This window comes from Paroedura picta, chromosome 18 (genome assembly GCF_049243985.1).
Source record: "Paroedura picta isolate Pp20150507F chromosome 18, Ppicta_v3.0, whole genome shotgun sequence".
NCBI lineage: Eukaryota > Metazoa > Chordata > Lepidosauria > Squamata > Gekkonidae > Paroedura > Paroedura picta.
In genome coordinates, this window is record NC_135386.1 from 12,382,168 (window position 1) to 12,400,560 (window position 18,393).

The 18,393-nt window shown below is 46.8% G+C and overlaps 1 protein-coding gene across 4 annotated transcripts in view; it reads left to right on the top strand.

The window, feature by feature from the left end:
- NTRK3 (neurotrophic receptor tyrosine kinase 3) overlaps window positions 1-18,393 on the top strand; it is a 373,642-nt gene that overhangs the window by 48,296 nt on the left and 306,953 nt on the right. Inside the window, exon 1 of one of the 4 annotated variants that reach the window (XM_077317435.1) lies at window positions 4,877-4,903. The exons of the other annotated variants lie outside the window; for them this stretch is intronic. The gene's annotated coding sequence lies outside the window, so the exon portion shown is untranslated. Of the gene's footprint in view, window positions 1-4,876; window positions 4,904-18,393 lie in introns of those variants that run through there. 4 annotated transcript variants of the gene reach the window in all.

The window sequence follows — 18,393 nt, forward strand, 5'->3', positions numbered from 1 at the left end:
GTTCAGGCTCAAGCGAGGAGTTGAACCAGGACTCAGACGTTCTGCCCAGGATGCTGCACAATCACGGTCAGGCACTACACTTTAAGAGAACCTCCATGTTCCAAAGCAGTATATTTCTGCATCCTGGGTGCTAAGCAGAACTGGAAGCAGTGCTGATGTGGGCTTGCTAAGTGTTCCACCTAAGAGGTGTTGCGACATAAGGAAGTGGCCTCTTTGCCAGAGGAGCTCTGGTATTCACCAAGCCCAGGATGTCTCTGAGTTTCAGAACAAAACAACATCAGAGTCCAGTGGCCCCTTTAAGTGCTTGCACTCGAAAGCTCACGCCCTGAATAAATCTTTGTTGGTCTTAAAGGGGCCACTGGACTCTGATGCTGTTTTGTTGTGCTGCTTCAAACCAACATGGCTACCCCATTGAACCTGGGGTTCAGATTCACCTCTTACAGAGGCTTCCTAGAAAGCTCTGCTGTGTGTCCCAGATGTGAGGAACCATAGAGTTTTGTAGGCGAGCCAGACCTATTGCTTTCCCCGCAGTCTGTGCTAGCTCAGGGACCTTGACGGCAGCTAGATTTTATTGGAGGAAGGCGGAGTGTGATGCCAGACATTAGTGGGCCTGTCTGAGAAGAGCAGCAAAAGCTTTATGAGGGGTACCAAGCGTGGCCTAGCCTTTTCTCCCGAGGATCCTGTTTCCTCATCAATATGCAGCCTGCACAGCTTTTGCATTGGATAAGATCTTCCCTCCAAGGAAAACTTGGACGTGTTCCACCCCATGAATAGAGAAATTAGCCGTATGTTTACCAACGAGAGCGCAGGAACTTCCAACGGGGTGCTGTCTGCTGAGCAACTGACTGCGGGGCAGTTTGTCTTCAGCGTCTGTTTATTTATTATATTTATATTCTGCCCTTCCCTGCAGACTCTGAGATTGTCACGATTAAAACGTACAATAAATATACAGAATAAGAGACTTAAAATATTTAAGTTATTAAAATTTCTAAAAATAGAACTAAATCGGTGGAACTTGGTGTAGTGTTTTAAGAGCATTGGCTTCTAATCTGGAGAGCCGGGATTTATTCCCCACTTCTCTTCTACATGCAGCCAGCTGGGTGACCTCGGGCCAGTCACAGTCCTGGTAGAAGCTGTTCTCACAGAGCAGTAATATCAGGGCTCTCTCAGCCCCAGCTACCTCCCAGGGTGTCTGTTGTGGGGAGAGGAAAGGGAAGGGGATTGTAAGCCCCATTTAGACTCCTCCGGGTAGAGAAAAGTGGCATAGAAGAACCAACTCTTTTTCTTCTTCAGTAATATCAGGGCTCTCTGAGAAGCTGCTATGAGATTCCTTCAGGTATAGAAAAGCAGCATATATGATCCTCCTCCTCCTTCTTCAGGACTGGCTCTGCTGAAGCACCAAGAAGATGGAGCAGGAAGCCAATCCCTTGAGTCCTCCCACAGCTACCTGGAATCTCTTGTTTCCATGTCTTGCTGTAATGGCTAGAAAGTTTGCCTTTGGTTTTTATTTTTGGGGATGCTGCTGTCTTTCCCTGGTAAGGGCAATGAATCTTGGCAATATTTAGGAACTTCTTCTTCTTATCTCCTCTGCTTCATTTGGCAAATGTTTTACAACGTGACAATCTGGGTTCTGGGGGAAACTCCTCTGCAATGTTATTTAGTTCTCCTGGCACCTACATGGACAACTGACATCCTTCCTTCGATGCAGAGATGGCTGCCAAACTCCCTTCCTTTGAGCATACACAGAGGGCATGGAAGGGTGACAGTCACAGAAGTCCTTCAGTTGGAACCACTTTCCCCTTTCAAGGCTTTTCTTCCTCCAAACATGTCTGCTTAATTTACGTTCCCCTTTCTTTTATTTTTAAAAAATGTGGGAAAGTCTCAAATGGAAATAATTTTACTTGCTGAGGAAAGAAATCTTCTTACCGGCTATGAGGAGCCATTCCAAAGGGACGGAGAGGGGAAAGGAGGGGATGGGCAAGAGAGTGTCTCCTCAAGATCTACTCAAAACAAACACTCTGGGGGTAATGGCTTTCTGCTTCTTGAGGGGGGGGCGGAGTAAATAGTCTCCTCAGCTTGGAAGCCACATAAATTTGGGGGGGGGGGGGGTTGGCTGTTTCAGGTTTTCTCTGTGTGGGGTTTTTCTAGGGCAGGTTTATGTCTTGTAGGTTCTACCTAGGCTTGTGGTTAGAAGTTCCGATTTTCCATTTAGTTCCTTTTTATCAATGGGGAAGGGGGTAAAACTTTGGGTGTGGACACTGGCCAGGAAGTGAGACTTAGAGGTGGAATTCTTTAGTCTGGCCAAACATTCTGCTTAGACTGCTGTAATGTCTGCTGCGTGGGGCTGCCTTTGAAGACTGTTTGGGAGTTTCAGTTTGTATGAAAAAGTGTGCTCAGCCTCCTTTTAGGGAAGAAATACAAAGAATTATTATCTTGTGCTGAAAAATGCCTCTTTGTTTCTGGGAACAGTTGAAAGTGTCTCTTGACATCAAAGTCCTAAACTGCTTCAGTCCACGGTATCATCCTTTTCATCATCCGTCCTGCCCATTGAGATTCCCGTATAAGCCTACCTCTGTGTGTCAGATACCTACAGGGATGAGGTACATGGCACCCTCTCAGTGGTGGCACCCTCTCTCTATAACAGGGGTAGTCAAACTGCGGCCCTCCAGATGTCCATGGACTACAATTCCCAGGAGCCCCTGCCAGCTTTTGCTGGCAGGGGCTCCTGGGAATTATAGTCCATGGACATCTGGAGGGCCGCGGTTTGACTACCCCTGCTCTATAACATCTTTCCCTCAAAGTTTGCCCATGCCTATTCTGCTGACTCTTGGGTGCTAGGCTAAGGTGGTTTTACTAGCCTAGGCTCTTAAATTTCTCCCCCGACCATCTTACCAATGGTTTATTTGTATTAGCTCTGTTTATGGACTGCACTAATGCTAAAATGCTTTCTTTTAAATAACAGTAATAATAAGATTTATTTTTATAGCAGCCCTTCCCGGGCGGCTCAGGGCAGATCACAACAAGGTAAAATGTACAAATAACAGAATCACATAATTAAAAACAGTATATAAATTATTTTAAAACCTGCCACTTTAAAACTTTCCTGCGGGTGGTTAAATTATGTCTGGCAGACTAGTATTTTATGGGTGAGTGGTTCTTGGCAGCAAGGCCAGCATTTCTTTTGATGTTAATTTTTGTGGGAGAGGGTTACTTTTGGGGTTGTTGCTAAGAGCAGCACGCTTCCTTGTGCACGTGCTTGCTGTGGGAGATGACAGAGGGGGATGATGCTAGAGGAGGCTTACAGGTCACTTGGATGGGCAAACATGCACCAAGGAAGTTCTCCTTGGCTTGTCTGAGAATGTGGGTGCAAAGCAGGCTAACCCCTCTTTCAATGTATTTTGCACAAACATTAGTCCCCTCCCTCTCCTGCTCACACAGTTAAATGGAACCAGGGGTACAAACTACAGGAGGGGGGGCAGTGAGTCTCAAGATCACAGGATTCCCCAGAGGGGACAGTGCCCCCCTGGCTGCCAGGTAGCATCATGAAGCTGCTTAGGCTGTCAGGTTCTCCATTCAACCCATCCTTCTCTTCTTAGCAATTTAACAAGTTCTCAGGAGATGCAGGGATGGTTTTGTTTGATTTTGTTGAAATGATAAGAAGGGGAGGGGACCCACAGTGGATAATATTGTCTGTGAAAAACAACAGAGAGAGAGAGAGAGAGCCCTTCATTGGCATCTGCCAAAGGGAGCATTGACTTCCAAAATCTTACCCCCCCCCCACCCCCATCTTATCTGCCTCTCAGGTGCTGTTCTCCTGCAGTCCATCCAGGACACCCTCTGAAACTATCTGCTGTAAGAAAGATGGTTTCCCTTCACAGATGAGAAACTTACTAATAATGGGGTTATTCATGTGTCCTGGTGGCCCTGCCTTAGGGAAAGGAATGCATCCCATCTCCATTTTATCTTCACTATGGATGTGTGTATTTTTTTGGGGGGGGGGGGTACTACCCTTCCTACCTAAATGTGGGCTTTCTATCCTGATTCCATCCTGGCTAAATTTCCCTTGGCAGCCATGTTAGGAGCTAGCTTTGGAGGTGCTTAGATTCGATAAATATTCAGGGATGCCATTTTTGTTCAGCTCCGTGAGCCTGAGACATTTAAAGGGACCAAATCCCTTTAAATGCGCCCTCCACTCCAAACTGCGAAGTCTCTTCTGAAAGCAAGCTGCCTTCCCTGCTGGATGGGGGATGCCCTCCCACTAGCTCAGGCTCCCCTTTGCTTCTGTGGAGGGGGGGAGGCACAAGCAAGCATACCTTCTGTGCCCCTCAGCTCAGCATCAGCAAGGTGCTTGGGGGAGCTGGCGGAGTTGGCCTGAGCTCTCCCTCCAGGAGGCTCTCCCTCCAGGAGGCTCTCCCTCCAGGAGGCTGTGCTCTTCCCCCCCCCCTCTTCTCTGCCTTTCTTTTCCTGGCTGCTGCCTGGCTTCCAGTGATTGCCCCCCTCTGCACTCTATGGGGGTGCACGGTAGACCCAGCCATGAACTTGGCCTGGGGAGTACGCAGTCAACTAAAACGTTGCACAAAGGTATCTCCATGGCTATGTCTGGGCTCCAGTGTGGGGCCTGGAGTTGTGCCAAGCTCAGAGATGGGGAGGAGCTAGGTTTCCCCCCTGTGAGTCCCATGCTCCCCCCCCCCTTTATAATCAGATGCTGATGTCAACTGCCTCCGCAAGAGTGATCCCTGCCATATGGCTTTGGACCGGGCTGAAGATGCCAGATTCTCCTCCTGATAAATGCCCTCTTGAAACCGATCCTGCATTCCTGAAGGCACATGGCTCCCTAAAGGGACGTTTGGAGCAGATCCCAGGGTCAAAAGCCCGGAAAGTGTTGGCTGAGCCCAACAAGACAGTGAGTTGGCTGACGTTTGATGGAGGGGGCGATTGACTCTGTGGGCATGGCGGTTTTGCATGGCGGTTGGGGAAGAAGGGGTGTGTGTGTGTGATTAAAATAATTGTTGAGCCTCCACAAACTGCCGGCAAGCCTAGTTGCCTGAGATGCCTCCCCTCGTTAGCCAGGGTCGTTAAGGGAGGCAGTGGCATTTAGGAAGGGGGATCAGCCCTTGGATTTTGTGGGCTTGCGGAACGCAGCAACCCCCGGCAGGAGAGCGTGCGCCGGCTTCGTAAGAGGCATAAAACAATGTCCACATTCATTGCTGGGCCTGTGCTTCCCTTTCCCTTCTGACTTTCTGGATTCCTCAGGCGAGCCTCAGTCTCTCCCCCCCCCCCCTTAAAATAACTGACTTTGCAAGTTTGGCAGTCGATGGGAAGGAGGGCAGGGCTGGGGAGAAGCTTTAGAATGGGCACTTCTATTTGGCTCCCCTCTTTTCTCCCGGTGCCTGCTGTTGCCACGACAACTCGGGATGCGGCTTGGGGATCAGTGACATCACCGGCATCCCAACAACTGAGAGACTGTGCTCTGGGAGGGAGGCCGTTTGCTTTCCGTCTCTGGCGGCCATGGCTTCCCTCCTGTTCCTCCCCTCCCACCTGGTCCTGGGGAGCTCTGAGGTTGTCCCAGCCCCCCAAAGCCTCCCTTTCTCCAGGCCAGCCCGCTCGCAAAAGCTAAGCAGGATTCACCATGCTTTGGCATTTGAGTGGGACACGGCCAAAGTAGCCCAGGGTCACTTTGGAGGGTCTCTGGCGTTGAAAAACCTCCCGCTGTAATTTGGCAGGATTTTCCTCCTCCACCACCAGCAGTGCTGGAGACCCCAGAGGAGGAAAGAACCTTGTTGCTCACAGATGGTTAAGAAAATTCAGGATTGGGTTCAGGTTGGGCCTGATTGATAAATCTATACAAAATAGGCCTTCCAACCTCAAGCTGGGGCCTGGAGTTCTCCTGGAAATAGAGCCAATCTCCAGGCTGCAGGAATCAGTTCCCCCAAAGGAAATGTCAGTGTCAGATGTTATATTGTATGCAGGGGTGGCCCAAGTGTGGCTCTCCAGATGCCCATGGACTACCCTGCAGAATACATGAAATACACATCCCTTTCCTTCATGTTCTTGCTGATTGTGGAAGATCATGAACCCCTGAAGCTACCTCCCACTCTTAGACCATTGGTTTATTAACGTCAGGATTGTCTGTGTTGACTGTCAGTGGCTCTCCAGGGACACAAGAAGACAAAGTTCTTTCCCAGCCTCTCCTACCTGGTCCATTTAACTGGAGCTGCCGGGGCTTGGCTCTGTGGCCTTTGGATGCTTCACTACCCTGCCTTCCCTCCTTCCTAAATGAGGGTGCCGCATGGAGTGTCCGATCTCTCGTCTAGCTTGTCAGGGTCAGTCTTTGTGCCAGTTGAGAGCAATGCAAAGAAGTCGAGCTGGGGAACTGCTCAGCTTCTCCACACTGGGCAAGAGGAGGTGCGGAGGAAATGGGAATGCTTTTTCACCTTTCACCTGTCCAAAGTATGGCTTGAGGCAAATAACTTTCTCCATGTTCTAGAAGGCTTTGGGAGGGGTTGTCCTCTTGTTTATATTCAGCACGGAGGAGCGGGGGAGGGGCGTTTTTCATCATTTCTTCCTCCTAAGTCAGGGGTAGTCAAACTGCGGCCCTCCAGATGTCCATGGACTACAATTCCCACGAGCCTCCTCCTAAGTCAGGGGTAGTCAAACTGCGGCCCTCCAGATGTCCATGGACAATTTCCATGAGCCTCCTCCTAAGTGGAGTGAGTGGCGGAGACTCTGCTTCTGGTTGACTACCTGGCCTGGTTGACTATGCATCCTGGCCAATGTTTGATGGCCCTCCATTGTCACGCCAGGCCATGCCCACTATGAAGACAACACTATAGATCGTGACGGGACGGGCTGTGCTCCTGCTGAATCATGACAGTATCACGCTCCAAGGGTAGGTGGCATTTGACAGTGGGTGGAAATAGAGCGTAAGTTCTGAGTACAGTTTTGGAAGGGTATCTAACACCCACTTAGCCAACGGCCTGTCTGGCATCGGGACAAAACTGTGTCATGCCGAAAGGGAGGCTGAATCCCTGAAAAAATGTCTTTTCGTTTCACCTTTCAGCTGAATCACTGAAACCGCATCCACCTTGATGAGATAAAAAACACTTTTGACTGCCCTTCTCTCATCGTGGGTTGGAACGTTTCTTTCGATTTCGCACTTGCTTTTGTGGGAGAGACTTCTGGTGCCTGTCGGTATTGGCTGTTCCTGTGTGAATACTTTGGGAAGTTGGTTGTCTGAGAATCCAAGAGGACAAGTGGCCACAGAACTATTTATGATGTCTAATTTAGAGAGGGAAGGTCCAAAGTTGCTACACAGAGAAAGGTGATGCCAAACCACCTGTTTATGTCACTTGCCTTGGCAACCCTACAGGGCCGCTAGATGCTATTCTAAGGAAGTTTATAATGGACATTTATAATGGTTTAGTTATTGTTTTACTAGCTAGAAAGCCCATTGCAATCAGGAATGCAATGGGCACTAGGACCCAGGCAGCAGGACCTATAGGAGGTAATCAGGGCTCCTTCTAGCAGGGAAGCAAGGGCTGTTTGCAGTTTGAAAATAAATAAATAAGGCACATCTCGCTACCAAATTAGAGGGATTTAGTAAAATGCTGTATTTGAAATGTATCCTTACCCAGACATCATGGGGACATTATCTGACCTTGAGGATATTCTGGCCTTGGGGACATTGTCTGGGCTTGAGGTCAAGTGGCTGAAGTCAAAGTGATACATGTAGCTCCACTTCCACAGCATTGATAAGAGCCATATCCTTATGTGGACATATCTGTGCTGTAAAGTTGGGTTGGATTTCTACTCCTTTAACTTGCTATGCTTCCCCTCTGGATGCCTGGGAATTGTAGTTTGGCAAGTGCTACATTCCTTTCGTGCAGTTCCCAGGCATACTTGGGGCAAAGGAATGCTTAGTTCAAGCTCTAATGGGGAAATGCCCTTTTGAGGTAAGGAAAACCATTAAATAAATAACTTACTCCAAAGAAATAGCTTTTAAAAAGTTCTTAGTTTAGAGCCTGTATTATTCTTGGAGTCCGCAGTTATAGTTATGTTTCCAGAATAGACAAAGGAAAATAACTGGTTGTCGTGGGTATTCTGAGCTGTGAGGCTGTGGTCTGGTAGTTCTAGTCCCTGATGTTTCACCAGTAGCTGTGGCTGGTATGTTCAGAGGTAGGGCATGGCAAGATGGGAATATCTCTGTGCCAAAATGTGGAGCATGTGAACAGTTGGTGGGCATTTTATTTACTTCTAATGGGGTGAGAGGTAACATCACATTCCTGTGTTATCTGGGATTCTCCCAGTGGATGGCCTGGAACAAGAAGTGCTTTTCCTGTGTCTGTGTGGAGTTCATTAGCAAGTCCATTAGGAAGGATGGAGTTAATTAGAGGGTCATTTAGTCAATTAGAAAGTCCATTTCCTATCTTATCTGATGAAGCATTGTGAGGTGTTTTTACAGTTCCTTTTTTATTCTTTTTTTTTTTAGGGCTGGTAGCCAGGATTTGTTGATTTTCAGAAACAATAGTTTCTGTGGAAACTATTGGTGTTTCTGAATTTCAATGGTTTTCCTGTATAGTCTGGCATAGTTAAGGTAACCAGATTGTCCCACTTTTGGAGGGACATCTGGGGGCACCTGGCAAATCGTACTTATGTTGAAATTTAAAAATATATAATACAATACTATGTTTGCATTCTATGCGTTCTATGACACTTTTTGTTGCTCCATATAGACCAAATTTGAGCCTCCTTCAGGTAGGGAAAAGTGGCATATAAAAACCAACTCCTCTTCTTCAGTAATATCAGAGCTCTCTCAGCCTCACCCACCCCACTGGGTGTCTGTTGTGGGGAGAGGAATGGGAAGGCGACTGTAAGCCGCTTTGAGCCTCCTTCGGGTAGGGAAAAACAGCATATAAGAACCAACTCTTCTTCTTCTTCTTCTTATGCACTGTAGGCTCTTACTAGCATGAGAAATGAGGGCTATTGTATGGTAATTGGCACCATTTTGTGAGTCATCCTTTTTTGGTAGTGGGATGAACACAGATTGTTTCCACTCCTCTGGCCAGTTATTCGTTTCCCAGATTTTCTAGCACAAAGCTGTAATGGTTTTGATTGGTACACCTCTCAGCAGTTCCATGGGTCAGTGCTTGGGGCCTTGTTAGGCTCATTCAGCTTCTTCCTCAAGAATGGCCAGTCCAGGTTCTATTTCTATTTCTTTTTCATTTTGAAGAGAGTCAACTTCCATCCTGCCTGTGGACAGTTCTTCTGTGTGTCAAGCATGTGCCAGAAAGAAATGTGTTTGATTTTTTTGGTATTTTTTCATTTTGTATATATTTGGCATGTTACAAATTTAATACAGATACTGGCTGCTGAAGAGGTCCATTGAAAAACCAGTTGTCGTTTTTCAAATCAAACTTTCTTTCCTTTGGATTGTTAAAGAACACACTCTCTTGCATGAGAGGAGTGATATGACCCACAAGGAACCTGCTGCTGTTGGGATGTATTGACACCAGCCAGACAATGAGAAGCTATGAATGGGACAAGATTGTGGTTTTCAGCCATTATTTTGAATAAAGAGTTACACATCACAGTTTACTTGGAAGCCTCAAGTCAGCGTTTTGTCACATTGAAAGTAGCTGGTAGTTAGGGAATGTTGAAATAGAGCTGTGATGTCTTCCAGAACGATCTGATTAATCAGTGCCAGGATATCCTTTACTGGAACCGTGGTGACTAAGGAGACCATATCAAAGCTGATAAGTTTGTTATTGGCGTTGCATTTCAGGGTGCTGATTCTGCTGATGAAATGTACTGAATATTTCATGTATTTCATATTTTATGTGGGTCTGTAGATGAGTAGGCAGTTTTGTCGATTTGTATGTGGGGAGCCAAAATTATTCACAACGGGTCTAAGTGGGATGGAGTCCTTGTGGATTTTGGGAAGTCCATACAGTCCGGGTCTTTCAGGTTTGTTGATTCATGATGGGGTGGAGTGAGGAATTTTTAATCAGTATCTTAGTTTGCTGGCTAGGTCCAGTCTTAGTTATGTTGTATGTGGTGCGGTCCAGAAGGTCTCTATTTTTTCCCTTGTACTCTTCTGTTCTCATAATTCCAGTGTCATGACCCTGGTCACTTGGAAGGCTGATGATGTCAGGATCTGAACTGAGTGTCTTGACAACACTTCTCTCCTCCCATGGCCATGCTGCTGGTGGGAAGCTTTGCCTTCCATTGGATCCTTGCTGTTCCCCTCTTAATTCCTCTCCTTTGTCTTCAGGGAGATGAAGAATAGCTGATCCAGCAATATCTTCCATGAGAATTCCAGTGGGTGTGACTGCAACATTGCCCCCCTTAGCTAAGATGGAGGTTTCTTAAGGGGACAGTTGGCGTTCAGTCAGATTGATGACAGTTTCAGCTGACTTTGGGATTTGTTGGATGCTTGCTTCTGTCTGGCCATGTGGCTGTGTCTTTCTCCATTTTTCTATACAGACGCTTGTCCCATTCATAGCTTCTCATTTTTTGGCTGATATAAGCAGCTCCATGTCTACGGCAGCAGGTTCCTTGTGGATCGTATAGATTCTCTCACATACGAGGGCGTGTTCTTTAACAATCCAAAGGAAAGAAAGTTTGGCCTTTCCTCAGGGGACTATCCCTTTCCATCCTCATAACACCTCTGTGAGTCTGAAAGGCACACAGTTGCCATAGCCCCTGAAGAGTTTTCTGATAGTACCAGGATTTGAACACAGGTCTCTGTAGCTCTAGTTCCATTTACTGCATCACATTCTTTTTTGAGATTTGAGATAGATAGTGCCCTTGGCTGTCTTTCTAGCAATCGAAATCCAAGAAAGCAATCGAAATCCAAGAAATTAAGCACCTGGGTTTGCTTGTAACCATGAACTGCCTCTTCTGCTTTGAGACAAAACACGAGGCAATGAGTCTATGTTATTTTTAGGGAATGTTCTAACTGGACCTTTCAGGAGGAAAATAAAAATACTGTAGGGAAGGGGAGAGATGATGCCTTAGTGGACACTGAGCAGCTCAAGAACGGATGCCAGGGACACTGCAGGAATCCTTGTCACCAAGAAAAATATAGGAGAGGAAGCCGGGGGTTCCTTGGGGTTTTTCTTTTTTCCTGGCATAAGGGATAATGCTTGCAAAACACCTCATAGGCACCAAGGCCTGTCCGATAATTAAAAATAATAAGGGCAGTCTGGGCAAGAAATCTGCCAACCTGAACATGACAGTCGGTCACTTCTGGCTCAGAAGCAATAGATTTTTGTCAAAGCATTTTTTAGTCAGTCTTCCTTGCCCGGTTGCCTGGAGAAAATTGTTCATTTGCTGCAGGTGAGTCGGGAAAAAGCTGCACTCTGAGCCAAGCCAAAGCCTGCTTAAGTGAGACCAAGGTCTAATTTTTGTCATTGAGGCTTCCAAGGAAAGACTAGCAAGCGCAGAGAGCGTAGATTGCTGCTGGCATTGCAGGGCGTCGTTGACAGTCCCTGGATATGTATATCTGTCTCTGACATGCAACAGATGATCACAGGTATGCTTGTTTCAGATTAAGCAGACAGATGGCTTGGAGGAAAGGTGGTTCACAAGGCTTGCCCCCCCACCCCCCACCCCGCAGGTCTGCTGGCTGGCAGGTCCATAATGGAACGTTAATTGCCAAAATACACGTTTTAACTGCAACATAAGAAATTCTGCTTTTATAGTCCTAGCCAATTTGGAACATGCTTAAAAATAAACATCGTTTGCGGTAACATGCTCAATTAGGATCTCGCGCTGGGGAGGGTCGGAGTTTCCAAGTCAGCCCTATTTTTAGCACCGTGTAAAAATAAATGTCTTTGGGGTAGCGGAAGTGCCCGGGCAGCAGCTGAGCTGAGAAGGCATCATGAGCCAGCCCTGCAATAGCTGTTCAGCCCTGGCTCCGCAAGTAACAGTTGAAGCCCTGCTCCGGCCCAAAGTGAGGAGGCTGTGGCTCAGTGGTAGATCATCTGCTTGGCGTGCAGAAGGTTCCAGGTTCAATCCCCCCCATCGCCAATTAAAAAGAGCAGGTGGTTAATGACGTGAAAGACCTCGGGATCTTGGAACCCTGAAGAGGGGCTGCCAGTCAGAACAGACAGTAATGACCTTGGTGGGCCAGCAGTATGACCTTGATAAAGGAATAGGCTTATAGTGTATTGTAAACTTTACTGTGTGCGTCATTGTTCTTTACTGCATTATTTCCTCCCTTTTGCAGCTCACTTTCTGCATTATGACAATGTTTGGTATAGTGATTAGGAGTGCGGACTTCTAATCTGGCATGCCGGGTTCGATTCTGCACTCCCCCACATGCAGCCAGCTGGGTGACTTTGGGCTCACCACGGCACTGATAAAACTATTCTGACCAAGCAGTGATATCAGGGCTCTCTCAGCCTCACCTCCCTCACAGGAGGTCTGTTGTGAGGAGAGGAAAGGGAAGGCGACTGTAAGCCACTTTGAGCCTCCTTTGGGTAGAGAAAAGGGGCATAGAAGAACCAACTCTTCTTCTTAGATGTTTTTTTGTTTGTGCTTTAGCTTTTGCTATCTGTTAGAAGCCCTGGTTGTTTGATCAATTCCCCCTCCTCTTAAACTTTGTAATTGACTTTTGAATCCCAGCAAGAAAGACAGGCTATCAATGAAGTAAAGCATGTAAATTCAGAGAGGCCCCATGGCTCACTGGCAGAGGATTGAAGAGTGTCATGTCCCTGTCCTCATCTCCTTGGAACTGTGATTAGTGACAGAGGGGACCTCTAAATCTGGATCAACAGGTCTGCCTTGGGAATCCGATAACCACCATGATAACAGCTGTGGCTGCTAGGTATGCAGAAGGTCCCAGGATCTATCAACAGCATCTCCCGATAAAAGGATCAATTGGTAGGTGACATAGAAGGCCTCTACCTAAGAAGTTGGAGAGATGCTGCTAATCTCGGTACCTTGAGACCCCATGGGTCAGAATCAGTCTGAGGCAGCTTCATGTATTCAGTTAATGTGTTCAGTTCAAAGAAACTGAACACTATCCGCAAGAAAATGGCATGACCCAACTTCAGAGGCTGGGGGTGTTCTTAACGCCTGTGTGGTGTAGTAATCTCTGTGTGGAGCATGGAATGTTGTGGGATATCTTGGGTCAGCTGCCATTCTGATACGACTGTGTGATATGCATTAATGCCTAGTTTGGTCCATGCATTACCACTGAAGCCGATACTTACCTGCCCTGAGAGCTCTCCGAGGTCCTGAAGTGATAGCCCTGCCTCCTTCATATCTCTGTGGGGCAAACGCCTTTTGAGGTCAATCTCCTCCCAACCTTACTTTTGGAGGAAGGGAGATTTTAAAGTCCCCTGCTTCTGAGGCCCTCATTCCTGGATTAATTAATGCAGTGCACTTCTTGCTTTATTGCTTCAGTTGCAGTGTGTGTGTGTGTGGAGGGCTTACTATTTCAGAACAAGACAATATAATGCCACGATGTGAAACTCCCAAATGGCGATATTTCTGCAGCTCTGCCAGCATATGATCAGCTCAAAAGAAAGGCAAGCTGGGCAAGCTCCAGAATGTTGGTAGTTTGCTAAACAAGAATTCAAGAAACATTGAATGCAGGTAGATCTATCTTTGAAGCAATGAAGGAATGGACCAGTTCTGCCTAAGCATGTGGACCACAAAGGTTTCCTGGAGGAGAAGGAAGAGGACAGACACATAGGTTCTTCTACTGCTTGAACATATTGCTGCTGTAATTCACACCTATCAAGAGCAGCAGGACTTATGAGCTGGCTGTTATTTGTAGCAGCAGGGTGGGCTGCATTTTTCCTTACCCATGGATCCCATAGGTCTTGGATGGGAGAGCACTAGCAAGCCTCTTAAATAGAGGCTCCTCCAGCCAGCAGATTTGCTATTATTATTTTAGGGCTGGGATGGACTCTTTTTCCCATGGGAGGCCAGTACCCACTTTTCTAATGAGTCTAGCCATGAGCAGTGGGTGCTTCCTCATGAGGAATGTCTACCAGCAGAGAGGGTTCTCCCTTGCTTCTAGTTCAGAAGCATGAAATGTATCTCTGCCCAGCTAAAATATGTCTACAGTTTGATGTCAATAACATTATTTGTATATTGTGCAAGCAGCAGAGAGGAGTTCCTGTGGTCACTGGGTCAGAAACACTTGCAAAGTCTACTGAGATGTTGATCAGATGGCTACTAGAAGGACCTCCTCACCTTGGGAGGTGGTGGGTTCTCCATCTTTGGAAATTTTTAAACAGTGGCGGGATGGCCATCTGATGGAGAGGCTGATTCTGTGAAGATTCAAGGGGGTGGCAGGTTACAGTGGATGAACGATAGGGTTGTGAGTGTCCTGCATAGTGCAGGGGGTTGGACTAGATGAGCCAGGAAGTCCCTTCCAACTCTATGATTCTATGACCTGAGCCATGACTCAAGGAAGCTCATATTAAAATAAATGTTGGTCTTCAAGGACTAGGCTCTTCATTAGGTTTGCTCAGAAAATCTTTGCAATGCAGAAGGTCCAGGTTCAGTCCTCACCATCTCGTTTTGTTTTTTTTTTTAATTGGTGGGTGATGTGGAAGACTCTAGACACCTTGGAGAGCCACTGCGAATCTGAGTAGACCATACTGATCCTGAGGGACCAGTGGTCTGATTCAATAGGAGGCAGCTTCAGGTGTTCATGGCTACTCCTTTGCCACCCACCCGCACGTTCCTGCTCAGGCTCTGAAAACACACAGAGACCAGTGATGTTGCAGAGACTTAAGGTTGTATAGCTCTTCCCTACAAATTCCTAATTTCCTCCCTCCTGTGTACCATCTTGTTGGTGTGTCCGTGTGAGATAGCTTGGGCAATTAGGACTCCAGTGCAAAATTGTATTTTGTGTACATGAAAGCTATCTGTGTTTACAATTGCTCTCTCTCTCTCTCTCTCTCTCTCTCTCTCTCTCTCTCTCTCTCTCTTTCTTTGTGATTCTATTTTGGGGGATCCCCACCATGATCCGCTGCGGCATATTCAGACTACAAAATCCTGTGACCTGTATATATTCCTTTTGGGAATCCATTTTAAAGCTCATTTCCCCTTTTCCAGGTCCACTTTGGGTAACAACCTGATAAGTCTGTAGTTATACCGACCTGCATAAAAACAGGGATTCTATGGATTCGGCAATGATCCGTAAAAGTGGAATTTGATCCTGGGTGCTTAGGGGCTACCGACAGAGTCAGTCTGAAATCATTGGCCAATATTCTAAAGTTCAAACTTTGTATATGTGAGTCCCAGGTTGTGGAAGACACGTTGAAAGCCATAGCGGGACAGCCATTAAAGCAGAGGCCTGAGTTGAAATCTCCCCTGTGTCAAAAATTCTCTCTGGGTTACCTTGTGCCTGGTGCTATATCTCAGCCTAACAAGCTGTCTTAAAAGGCAAATTGAAAATGGAAGAGGGGAGAATCATTCATTCTGCTCTGGGGTCCTTAGAGGAATAGCAGGATAACAATATGACAGGTGGACAACCCTTCCTTGCTTGTGTAGCTTCTTGAACTGTGACCATGTGGAGGCCCCGAGTCTTTTGATGGCTCACACAGTTTACTTTGGCTTGATGGAAATTGCTGGGATCAGGGCCAGCTTCCTGCATATTTGGTGGAATTCCGTTCCATCTCTTGCTGTTCTTATTCAGTCTTGTCCAAAGAAGTGCTCCAAATGTGGGAATGGAGAGGCAGATTTGCAAGTGTGGAGTGAGCTGTGTCACAAATGTTATGTTTTATGATCATTACCTTGACAAATCCCAATTACACCCTACGGTTATGCTGGTAATTACTAGGGTAGATTCATCGGTTCTGTCTCTCTCTTTTAATTAGTGACCTTAAATTATCCTCTAAATGAATATACTTTTTTTCCAGTGCAATGCGACTTTTCTTTCTTGTGTGCAAAAAAAGTATGTGAGAGGGGACCCCACCAATGCACATGCAGAGGATGCATAGTTCTTGTAAGCTACTCCTCACCTCACTTCAGGCCCTGAAGGCTTGTAGTTACTAAAACATAGTAGATAGCTGCTTTGAAATGCCAAAAAGGCCAGCTACAATTACTTGATGGCCTCAGGGTGTGTAGCTGGACTGACCCACCCAGTACACAGTGGCCATAATTTCATAGAATCATAGAATCATAGAATGATAGAGTTGGAAGGGGCCATACAGGCCATCTAGTCCAACCCCTGCTCAACGCAGGATCAGCCCAAAGCATCCTAAAGTGTGTATCCAACCTTTGCTTGAAGACTGCCAGTGAGGGGGAGCTCACCACCTCCTTAGGCAGCCTATTCCACTGCTGAACTACTCTGACTGTGAAGATTTTTTTCCTGATATCTAGCTTATATCATTGTATTTGAAGTTTAAACCCATTACTGCGTGTCCTCTCCTCTGCAGCCAATGGGAACAGCATCCTGCCGTCCTCCAAGTGACAACCTTTCAAATACTTAAAGAGGGCTATCATGTCCCCTCTCAACCTCCTTTTCTCCAGGCTGAACTTTCCCAAGTCCCTCAACCTATCTTCATAGGGCTTGGTCCCTTGGCCCAAGATAAGAAAATAAGATTTATAATTTTTGGTCTATGTTGCCCAAGCATTCGGCAGTGTTAGCCGATTGCTAAATTGGGGTTGACAGTGGATCTGGTCCTATCAGATGCTGCAAGCTGTCCCCATCTCGTAGCCTGTTATCCCTAACACAGTGGATGCCAAGGAGACCTCGTGTCAAGGTGGGAGAGGAGGCAGTGTTAGGCCTTGGCCTGTACATCCTTTTTAGCCTTCCAAGACTGATGCAGCAGGGCTCTTCTTAAGACTAGTGGCTTTTCTCTCCAGTATCCTGTTTGGAATGCTGCCATTATCCAAAAGGATTTGCAGCCAGGTAAGGCAAATCATTGCATAACCTGCTGGTGTAAAAGCAGCAATGCTCCCTAATTTAGTTGATAAATTATGCACATGACCAGCCCATAATTACCCTGGAGCATCCATAACCCTAGCAAGCCACTCAATTACGGACATGCATCAACGAGGGCTATCTGGCTGCCCACCTTGCAGGATGCCACAGCACAGATGTGCGGAATGCCCTGACAACCTGGGAACAGGATTGGCCTGATTTTAAACACCTGTTTTGCAAACATTGGATCTTCCCTTGGCTACATCCAAGGATAATTATCGGCATCGTTCTATGATCAACAGGTTCCTAAACTCTTTTCCAGTTCATTTTCCACCAATCTTCTGCCATATCTCCAGCACAGTTTCTAGGGTTGCAGCTACACATTACGGCTGCCCTGGGACTGCCACTGGAAGCAGGGGCTCCTGGGAAGGAGAGGCTGTGGTTCAGGGGTGGAGAGCCAGCTTGGTGTAGTGGTTAGGAACTCGGACTTCTAAACTGGCAAGCTGGGTTTGATTCCCTCCTCCTCCTCCAAATGGAGCCAGCAGGGTGACCTTGGGCTCCCCACAGCACTGTTCTGACTGAGCAGTAATATCAGGGCTCTCTCAGCCTCCCCTCCCTCACAGGGTGTCTGTTGTGGGGAGAGGAAAGGGAAGGAGATTAGAAGCCACTTTGAGACTCCTTCAGGTAGAGAAAAGCGACATATAACAACCAAATCTTATTCTACAGTAATATTAGAATCATAGAATCATAGAGTTGGAAGGGGCCATACAGGCCATCTAGTCGAACCCCCTGCTCAACACAGGATCAGCCCTATGCATCCAAGAAAAGTGTGTATCCAACACTTTTAGGGCTCTCTTAGCCTCACCTCCTTCACAGAGTGTGGGGAGAAGAAAGGTGTGGGGGAAGGGGATTGTAAACTGCTTTGAGACTCCCTGTGCTTTTACACTACGCAGATGTATTTGTTATAGTTTTATCTGTAACTGAAATCAAATGGTCTTTGACTGCAATAAACGTTTGACTTGATTTGAAACCCAGCTCTCCAGATTAGAGTCTGCTGCTCTTAACCACTACACCATGAAGGAGTGAGTGAGGATAAAACCAACATTGTGTGGACAGAGGCCACCAAACAGTGCTGCTTTAATCTGCATGGCCAAAGTATCTCCAGTGGCCAATCAGAAGCTCTGCTGCTACATAAGTGCGCCATCTTGCCCCACCCACCTTCTAAAATACTTGGGGGTGCCAGGAAGTGAGCTGGCAGGTGCTATGGTGCGCAAGGGTGCCATGATGGGGAACTCTGACTTTGACGGACGTTCAATGGTAGGATTTTTTTTAAACTGTATTTATTTATGACTGGTTTAGATTACTGTTTAGCGTTGACTGGTTAAGCCATTGCCTGCTGAGCAGAGGTTCCATGAAAGATCTGGGGAGCAGCTAGCTGTCAGTCAGACCAAAAATTCTGCTTTTGCTTAAGGCTGTTACGCCTTCTTAGTAGCACGTAGCTC